This window comes from Schistocerca nitens, chromosome 3, assembly GCF_023898315.1.
Source record: "Schistocerca nitens isolate TAMUIC-IGC-003100 chromosome 3, iqSchNite1.1, whole genome shotgun sequence".
NCBI lineage: Eukaryota > Metazoa > Arthropoda > Insecta > Orthoptera > Acrididae > Schistocerca > Schistocerca nitens.
The window spans coordinates 493,807,689-493,817,569 of record NC_064616.1 but is presented as its reverse complement, the minus strand read 5'-3'; the positions used below and the strand labels follow the sequence as shown (position 1 = coordinate 493,817,569).

At 43.0% G+C, this 9,881-nt stretch overlaps 1 pseudogene; it reads right to left on the bottom strand.

Moving 5' to 3' along the window:
• Window positions 1-297: 297 nt before the first annotated feature.
• Window positions 298-416, bottom strand: LOC126250400 (5S ribosomal RNA; annotated as a pseudogene).
• Between the last annotated feature and the right edge of the window lie 9,465 nt (window positions 417-9,881).

Here is a 9,881-nt window from a genome sequence, read left to right as displayed (position 1 = left end):
AAATATTAAAATAGTGATAAAATCAACGGCTCATGAAACAGAATTCCGCAAAAAGCGGTTAAAGCAGCCGTTAATGAGAATCTATAAATAACTCCTTTCGAACAGGCCTCAGAAAGCCTAACGGTACCGACCGACCGCCGTGTCACCCCTGCCGATGGGCATAACTGGACCCGTATATAGAGGGACATGTGCTTGCCACATCACTCTCCATGGCGTTGTCAATTTTTGTGACCGGAGCCGCTACTTCTCAGTAAGTAGCTCCTCAATTGGTCTCATAAGGGCTGAGTGTACCCCGCTTGCCAACAGCGCTCGGTAGACCCAAATGGTCACCCGTTTAAGTGCTATCCAAGTCCGACAGCTCTTAACGTCGGTGATCTGATGGGAACCGGTGTTACTACTGCGGCATGGCCATTGGCTAGAAGCAGTAGATTTGGGTTCGAAAAAAAGCGATTAAGGCGACAGCTCATGTAAAGCGGGTAATCCGGGTTCGAATGCAGGTCCGGCACAAATTTTCACTGTCGTCATTCCATTATACAGCTGGAGGCGGTTCATATTCGCAGCTGCGAATACATTTCATGGGATAGACGGAGGACGTTGAGAAAGTTTAGAAATGGATAGCTCGTTTTGTACTATCGCGAAATATGTGAGAGTGTTGTGGATGTGATGCGAGAGTTGCCGCAGCAAAAATTACTATAAGATGTGTGTTTCGTTGCGGTGAGATCTTATTATGAAATTTTAATCACCAACTTTCAACTCGAAATGCGAAAATATTTTATTGGCCCCCACGTACGTAGGAAGAAATGATCATCATAATAAAATAAGAGGAATCATAGCATCATCATAATAAAATAAGAGGAATCATAGCTCACATGGAAAAATACAAGTGTTCGTTTTTCCTGCACGTTAGTCGAGAGTGGAACAGTAGAGAAACAGTCTGAAGAATGTTCGATGAACCCTCTGCCAGATTGTGAATTGCAGAGTAGTCAGTAGATGTTGATGTCAAAAGAAGTATAAATGTCTTCTGTAGTTTTTTGTTTTTTACTTTTTTTGCAGAGATGAGAAATTTCCATTATTGTTATTATTATTATTGTTATGATTATTATTATTGTTGTTGTTATTATTATAATCATTCTTACTAGGTTGGTGCATAAGTTCGTAGCGTTTTTCCATAAATTTAATAAATAAAATAATTACACATAACACCGAGCGAGGTGGCGCAGTGGTTAGACACTGGACTCGCATTCGGAAGGACGACGGTTCAATCCCGCGTCCGGCCATCCTGATTTAGGTTTCCCGTGATTTCCCTAAATCACTCCAGGCAAATGCCGGGATGGTTCCTCTGAAAGGGCACGGCCGACTTCCTTCCCCATCCTTCCCTAATCCGATGAGACCGATGACCAAGCTGTCTGGTCTTCCCCAAACCAATCATCAATTACACATAACAGAGACTTTAGTCATCAATAATACACCCTCCTTCATTATTTACAACAGTCTGCCAACGATGGGGTATTTTTCGATTCCACGACTGCAAAAATCACGTGGGTAGCATAGAGACACCATTTCTCGTCACCAGGAACGATACAGGGTAGGAACGGTCGGTGTTGTTCACGAGCCAATCGATGACGAACTAGCAGAGGTTTAAATATTTGTGATTTTGGCGTACAGTATGCGGTACCCATACATCGGATTTTCTAAACTTCCCCATCAGATGCGAATGTCACACGATGGTGAAATGACCACAGTTCACCGCATTTGTCAGTTCTCGTGTACACTGACGTGGATCATTGTGGTTTAATGTGTTTCAACAATCTTCATCAAACCCCAAAAAATCTTCCTGAATGTGGACAGTCACCATTTCTAAACGACCCTCCTTAAAACGATAAAACACTTTCCATCCCGTGGTCTGTCCATTGGCACTGACCCCTACACAGCGCAAATGTTTCTGTCTGACTCCGCTGCTGCCACCCGTCTACTGAACTCACAGAAGAATATTTCGGAAACGTTCCGATATCTCCTTTTGGCACTTCATTCTCTACCGTTCACAGCTCCACTAACTCCAAAGGACCAACTGACCATATCTAAACTCAAATAACAACAATGAACTATAAATAAAAAATGACACACAAAAAATAAACCCATAGCCACCGGAATACCAACATACAAAACAAAAGAGCTACGAACTTATGCACCAATCTAATATTATTATTAAATGAAATAGTTTTAAGCTAAACCAATAAAATAAATTTGCAGCTAATAAACAAACCAATGGAATTCATACAGATGTGAATACCATGTGTCCTAATACGGAACAGGCAAAGGTAAAGGTTCTCAGTGCACGAAAATTTTAGAATTTCCTCAATGAAGACTGAATATCATTAAATCTGGCTATCAGTAAAATTTTAATAAGCCTAACATTGTACAATACATAAGGTAGCGACATATGATCATGTAATAGATAGTAACCGAACTATAGAAAATATAAGTCGAAGTCACCTGCCAGAGATTAATCATTACAACTCTAGTATAATTGAGAAGATCGTATAGCCAAACTACGTCTCATGGAGTAAACCACGCAAAGACAGATGGATTTCTTGCTGTTATTTCCACTTAAGGCTAAACAGAAGAGAAGAAACACATTCCGTAATAGTTTTCCTTTTGTAATTAATTCATGTTTGGGATCTATAGCCGGCCGGAGTGGCCGTGCGGTACTAGGCGCTACAGTCTGGAACCGCGTGACCGCTACGGCCGCAGGTTCGAATCCTGCCTCGGGCATGGATGTGTGTGGTGTCCTTAGGTTAGTTAGGTTTAATTAGTTCTAAGTTCTAGGCGACTGATGACCTCAGAAGTTAAGTCTTATAGTCCTCAGAGCCATTTTTTTGTATCTATATCCAAACATCGAATTACAAAGTTTTTCTTAATTAGTTACCTTCATACTTAATGTCCTTGTCTTTTTCAAAATGGCTCTGAGCACTATGGGACTTAACATCTAAGGTCATCAGTCCCCTAGAAGATAGAACTACTTAAACCTAACTAACCTAAGGACATCACACACATGCATGCCCGAGGCAGGGTTAGAACCTGCGACCGTAGCGGTCGCGCGGTTCCAGACTGAAGCGCCTAGAACCGCTCGGCCACCCCGGCCGGCCTGTCTTTTTCGGTTAGGAGATTGGTATGATGCAGTTTTACCCGCTAGTCTATCCCGTACTAGCATACTTCTGTTGTTCTATTTTTCCGCGCCTGATGAACCCGTTCCTGTTTTTTTTTTCACTTGTTTTTCCTCTTCTTCACCGAAAATCACAGCAAACAGCATGAGAAAGTCGTCCGAGAATTTCACCAACCCGGCCGCTCAGGTGCATTGCCGTACGCAGGAAGAGACCCTGACCACTGTGAATAAGCGTCACTGTTGTATCACGGCCGGTCACGGCATTGTCGTTTCACCAACGCGTGTGAAGAGAGGGGCCTTAAACCCGCCGAGCCCGCCAGCGCCCGACCGCTCTGTTCTCTTGCCCGCACCGTACGGTTGAGCTCAGGACAGCGTGCGCGAGCCGCGATGCGCCGAAGAGGTCGGCGGGTACTCAGCCGAGCCCGGGAGTCAACACGGCTCGGTGCAACAGGGAAACTGAGAGAGCTGGAAACGGGATTATGCAGCCCTACGAAGACATTTCAACTCAAGGTTCAGCGCAAGACACTGGATTGATAAGATCGTAAGCAATTCGCAACTGTTTCGGTTTCCTTAATAGAGCTTTTGGGTTGTCGTACATTATTAGTAGAAAATGTGAGGAAGAAAAAAAGAGAAGTTTCCTTGAAATTCGAGGAGGAGCATACACTGTTTGGAAGAAATTAGGAGATACCATGGTATGGTAAAATTGTACAAGGATTGTAGATAATGAAAATAAATCTGTAGGTTTTGCAGAGTGCAGTGACTCTCGTAAGTTATTAGCTTTCTGTAATGTCAATACGAGTATCCTGTTGTGATAACTGAAAAGCTTCTAATAGGGGTATCAAATATCAATAGTATCAACTTCCCGGCGTCAGAAGAATCTATTGTGCTGGAGACGTGTGTAAGAAGGTATGCTACAGATCTGTGGTCTCAGCGCAGTTGCAGGAAATGGCGTTCAGCGTATTGCAGAGACACAGCTAGAAATAAGAGCATAGTACGCCACTGCAAGTGCAAGAGGGGTGCTTTATCACCCACCAGCAATTTCTCGAAATGTAAAAGAAAAAGCTGCAGACGAATACGGTGTGGCTGTGGTCCCCCAAGTGCAGCAAGATATAGAGGATCGTGAGTTCGCATGTACAAAGGACATGTGGACAGGCACGTGGGCTAAGACGCATTATTTAACTCATACTACGCATTCAGTCTCGAGAGAATTGCAGAGGAAAAATCGGGTCATATTTGTTGCAGAGTTCCCGTTAAATATGGAGAAAAGTGCTACAGACATACGGGCGAGGTGGCGCAGCCGCCATCCTGGTTTAGGTTTTCCGTGATTTCCCTAAATAGCTTCAGGCAAATGCCAGGACGGTTCTTTTGAAAGGCCACGGCCGATTTCCTTCCCTAATCCGATGGGACCGATGACCTCACTGTTTGGTCCTTCCCCCAAATCAGCCAACCAACCAAAAAGCCATCTGTCGAGGGTTACGTTGCTGTTGAGGGAACAAATGTGAAAAAGATACTTAAGATCTACTGTGGCCTTCCAGTCCCTTAGCACTGTTCTACGCCATGCCTTTGAGGATAAGTGGTTATAGGAGTATTGTCCTAATGTTTACGCATCGTTGGAAACAACGAACAATGTCGTACCTTATTTTAAAAGGAGAAGCCTTATGAGAAACGGTTCAAATGGCTCTAAGCACTATGGGACTTAATATCTGAGGTCATCAGTCCCCTAGACTTAGAACTAGTTACACCTAACTAACCTCAGGACATCACACACATACATGCCCGAGGCAGGATTCGAACCCGCGACCGTAGCAGTCACGCAGTTCCGGACTGAAGTGCCTAGAACCGCACGGCCACCGTAGCCGGCAGAAAAGTTAAAGATAGTTCCAATTTACTTATGGCGAGAAGTTTGTTTCTGTATTAATTTTTTGTGTAAGTGTAACTATGTTCAGGACACTGTTAATAAAGTTGTTATCGCTTCTCCGTGACAAAGATTTATAACGTTTTTGTAACTCAAAGTCACTGAATGTTTCCAGAAACTTCTCGTTTTAAATTAGGATTCATATGGATTCCAAATTTGTCTCTTCAAAGATATTGTGAGAACTATTGTTGACACTAAACAGTTCTTCCAAGTCGCTTCAAATGTTCTTTAATTAAGTTCTTGGCACAGAAAGATGAATTTCTACTATAAAATCGTGAAGGGTACCGAAGCAGTCAGTTAGACTGCAATTTAAACGCATTTCCCAAACTGTAAGATTTTTAAAACCTGACGTAATAAATTTAAACTTTCGATTTTTAAGGAAATGTGTGTCTAATAAGCCAAAGGCTCAAGCGAGATGTTGTCTTGGGGAAATCGTAGCTAGTTGGAAGAAGACACACTTGATGCAACATGAGAACGGCTCTGCCGCGAGATCATCACCTAACTTCCGCCTGTGTTAATAAAAACCTTTACATACTAGCCATTTCCTCATACGGTATTGCGAAAATTCGGTAATTATTAGGACGACCTTTAATAAAAGTAACTAGTTTCACAGCATCGTAAAGTACGGAGAGTTTTTCCACATATACTTAACAATACATTGATTTACCAATTACAAGCGACAGAGGAAATTTGTGGAATCATCTCTCTCCTGATGATACAGCCATCAGTTAATTTAATGCAAGTACTGTGCCGATACAGTACTGTGCAATTTGCAGACCGGCCACAGAGATTTCGTTCTGCAGCAACCACGTAATGCCTGGCGTGGGCGCCACTTGACGAGCAGCGGAGTCAAAAGGACGCCCACGCAGACGGCGGGCCTCGGCGCGGCTCCGCCACGCGTCGAAGCTCCGGCGGTAGTCATGGTTACGGGACCGGGCGCGCCGCGCCGCGCCGCGCAGGCTCAATGCGCACTTCCTGCCCACAAAGGCTTACACGGCAAGCACAATGATGTTGTTTGCCACAGTAGAGCTTCACGTTATGAAACCAGCACAACAGTTAAAAAATAAGAAGACAGCAGCCATAGATGAGGCTCCTGTCCCAGCTCTGAAGGCGAGCATAGACCCGTACAAGCCCCATTAACAAACATAATAAATAGGTCCTTTAGTTCAAGTGTTTTCGCAGAGTACCTAAACCACACAGCACGAGTGATGTCCTTACTAAAGAAAGGTAATACGGTAACTACCGAAAATTAAAGACCAACTTCACTGCTTTCTTCAGTCTCAAAAATAATTGACGAATTAACTGAGAGACTGATGCGTTACATGGATAAGTAAAACATCTTTAACGAAGCATAGTTTTGTTTCAGAAGTGTAAGAAGCACCATATAGGCATTTTCAGAGTTCACAAAAGTGATACTTGAAGCTCTCGATAGGGATGATTATGTTATAGTCATTTTCTTACACTTGCCCAAGGCTTTTGACATCGTTGACTTTAAAGTACTATTGAGCAAGCTAGAAGCTCGAGGTACCAGAGGAACAGCGAGTGAGTAGATTCGCTCTTGCGTGGAAAATAGGGTGCAAAATGTGGAAATAGTTCATACGCCTGCTGATAGTAATTTTCTAGTAAAGCAGTTGTCAGACAAGAAACGTGTAGTATAGGTGTTCCTCAGCGTGATATATTGCGTCCAATTCTGTTCTTGATCTATACAGCGAGTAACAAAAATGTTCGGCACAAACTGCAGGACACATTCCTCACTCGTAGATGAAGATAGATAATGTCTACAGGAAAACTGCTAGCGACTACACGTACGAAGCCTTTCTCTCAATTGCCGAGAGACAGTTAGAATAGCCTTCAGCTAAGTCCATGGCTACGACCTAGCAAGGCGCCATTAACCATATCTGGAGAGAGTCTCACTTGTATTATCAAGAGATATGTACCACAAGGAAATTCAAGTTAAGTAAACCTAAGCTCCGTTCTTTTCTTTATAGCATTCATAAGTATCCTGTTTCAGACCTCACGCAAGACGGCGTGAGTTGACGCGTGCCCTTTCGGCTACTTCAGTGTGGCGTAGCTAGCTTGTTACGCCACAACAAAAACTAAAGAGACCTTTGGAGGAAAAAAGAACCACTTGCATGAATATAAAGAACTCAGATGGAAACCCAGTTCTAAGCAAAGAAGGGAAAGCAGAAAGGTGGAAGGCGTATATAGGGGGTCTATACAAGGGCGATATTCTTGAAGACAATATTATGGAATTGGAAGAGGAGGTAGAAGAAGATGAAATGGGAGATATGATACTGCGTGAAGAGTTCGAAAGGGCACTAAAAGACCTAAGTCGAAACAAGGCCCGTGATGACTGGGTGTTGTGTGCTGTCCTTAGGTTAGTTAGGTTTAAGTAGTTCTAAGTTCTAGGGGACTGATGACCATAGATGTTAAGTCCCATAGTGCTCAGAGCCAGCCCGAAACAAGGCCCCGGTAGTAGACAACATTCCCTTAAAACTACTGATAGCCTTGGGAGAGCCAGCCCTGACAAAACTCTACCATCTGGTAAGTAAGATGTATGAGACAGGCGAAATACCCTCAGACTTCAAGAAGAATATAATAATTCCAATCCCAAAGAAAGCAGGAGCTGACAGATGTGAAAATTACCGAACTATCAGTTTAATAAGCCACGGCTGCAAAATACTAACACGAATTCTTTACAGACGAATGGAAAAACTGGTAGAAGCCGACCACGGGGAAGATCAGTTTGGATTCCGTAGAAATATTGGAACACGTTTCTTGTTCTCTGGTTCTATTTGTGTTATCTCATATACAGTGTGTCGTATATTATTAGGTCATCTCCTGAGAGAAAGAGTGCCGTGCGGTATGCTGGCGCCTTCTGTTCGTGTGTGTTTCGCACCATTAATGAGTTGGAGAACTGGTTCAAATGGCTCGGAGCACTATGGGACTTAACATCTGAGGTCATCAGTCCCCTATAACTTAGAACTACTTAAACCTAACTAACCTAAGGACATCACTCACACCCATGCCAGAGGCGGGATTCGAACCTGCGACCGTAGCTGTCGCGCGGTACCAGACTGAAGCGCCTAGAACGGGCCGGCGAGTTGGAGTAAATGAGCTGTAAAGTGCGAACAAAGCGTTTCCGGATCCATGTTCATATAACATGATTTCTTCGTCTGCGTGTGAGCAATGTGTCCTGCAATTTCTGTCGTACGTTTTTGTTACACCCTATATAAATGACTTTCCAGGCAGTATAAGAAATGTAGAAAAACTTTTCTTTGCCGATGACAACAACATAAAGAAAACAACCAGTGTGTACTTCAGCACAAAGAGGGATAGCAGCTCTCTCACTTTAAGTTGTTGTTGTTGTTGTGGTCTTCAGTCCTGAGACTGGTTTGATGCAGCTCTCCATGCTACTCTATCCTGTGCAAGCTTCTTCATCTCCCAGTACCTACTGCAACCTACATCCTTCTGAATCTGCTTAGTGTATTCATCTCTTGGTCTCCCCCTACGATTTTTACCCTCCACGCTGCCCTCCAATACTAAATTGGTGATCCCTTGATGCCTCAGAACATGTCCTACCAACCGATCCCTTCTTCTGGTCAATTTCGAAAGCTTCTATTCTCTTCTTGTCCAAACTATTTACCGTCCATGTTTCACTTCCATACATGGCTACACTCCATACAAATACTTTCAGAAATGACTTCCTGACACTTAAATCTATACTCGATGTTAACAAATTTATCTTCTTCAGAAACGCTTTCCTTGCCATTGCCAGTCTACATTTTATATCCTCTCTACTTCGACCATCATCAGTTATTTTGCTCCCCAAATAGCAAAACTCCTTTACTACTTTAAGTATCTCATTTCCTAATCTAATACCCTCAACATCACCCGACTTAATTCGACTACATTCCATTATCCTCGTTTTGCTTTTGTTGGTGTTCATCTTATATCCTCCCTTCAAGACACCATCCATTCCGTTCAACTGCTCTTCCAAGTCCTTTGCTGTCTCTGACAGAATTACAATTTCATCGGCGAACCTAAAAGTTTTTATTTCTTCTCCATGGATTTTAATACCTACTCCGAATTTTTCTTTTGTTTCCTTTACTGCTTGCTCAATATACAGATTGAATAACATCAGGGAGAGGCTACAACCCTGTCTTACTCCCTTCCCTACCACTGCTTCCCTTTCATGTCCCTCGACTCTTATAACTGCCATCTGGTTTCTGTACAAATTGTAAATAGCCTTTCGCTCCCTGTATTTTACCCCTGCCACCTTTAGAATTTGAAAGAGAGTATTCCAGTCAACATTGTCAAAAGCTTTCTCTAAGTCCACAAATGCTAGAAACGTAGGTTTGCCTTTCCTTAATCTTTCTTCTAAGGTAAGTCGTAAGGTCAGTATTGCCTCACGTGTTCCAATATTTCTACGGAATCCAAACTGATGTTCCCCGAGGTCGGCTTCTACCAGTTTTTCTGTAAATAATTCGTGTTAGTATTTTGCAGATGTGACTTATTAAACTGATAGTTCGGTAATTTTCACATCTGTCAACACCTGCTTTCGTTGGGATTGGAATTATATTCTTCTTGAAGTCTAACGGTATTTCGCCTGTCTCATACATCTTACTCACCAGATGGTAGAGTTTTGTCAGGGCTGGCTCTCCCAAGGCTATCAGTAGTTCTACTAATGGAATGTTGTCTACTCCCGAGGCCTTGTTTCGACTTAGGTCTTTCAGTGCTCTGTCAAACTCTTCACGCAGTATCATATCTCCCATTTCATCTTCATCTACACCCTCTTCCATT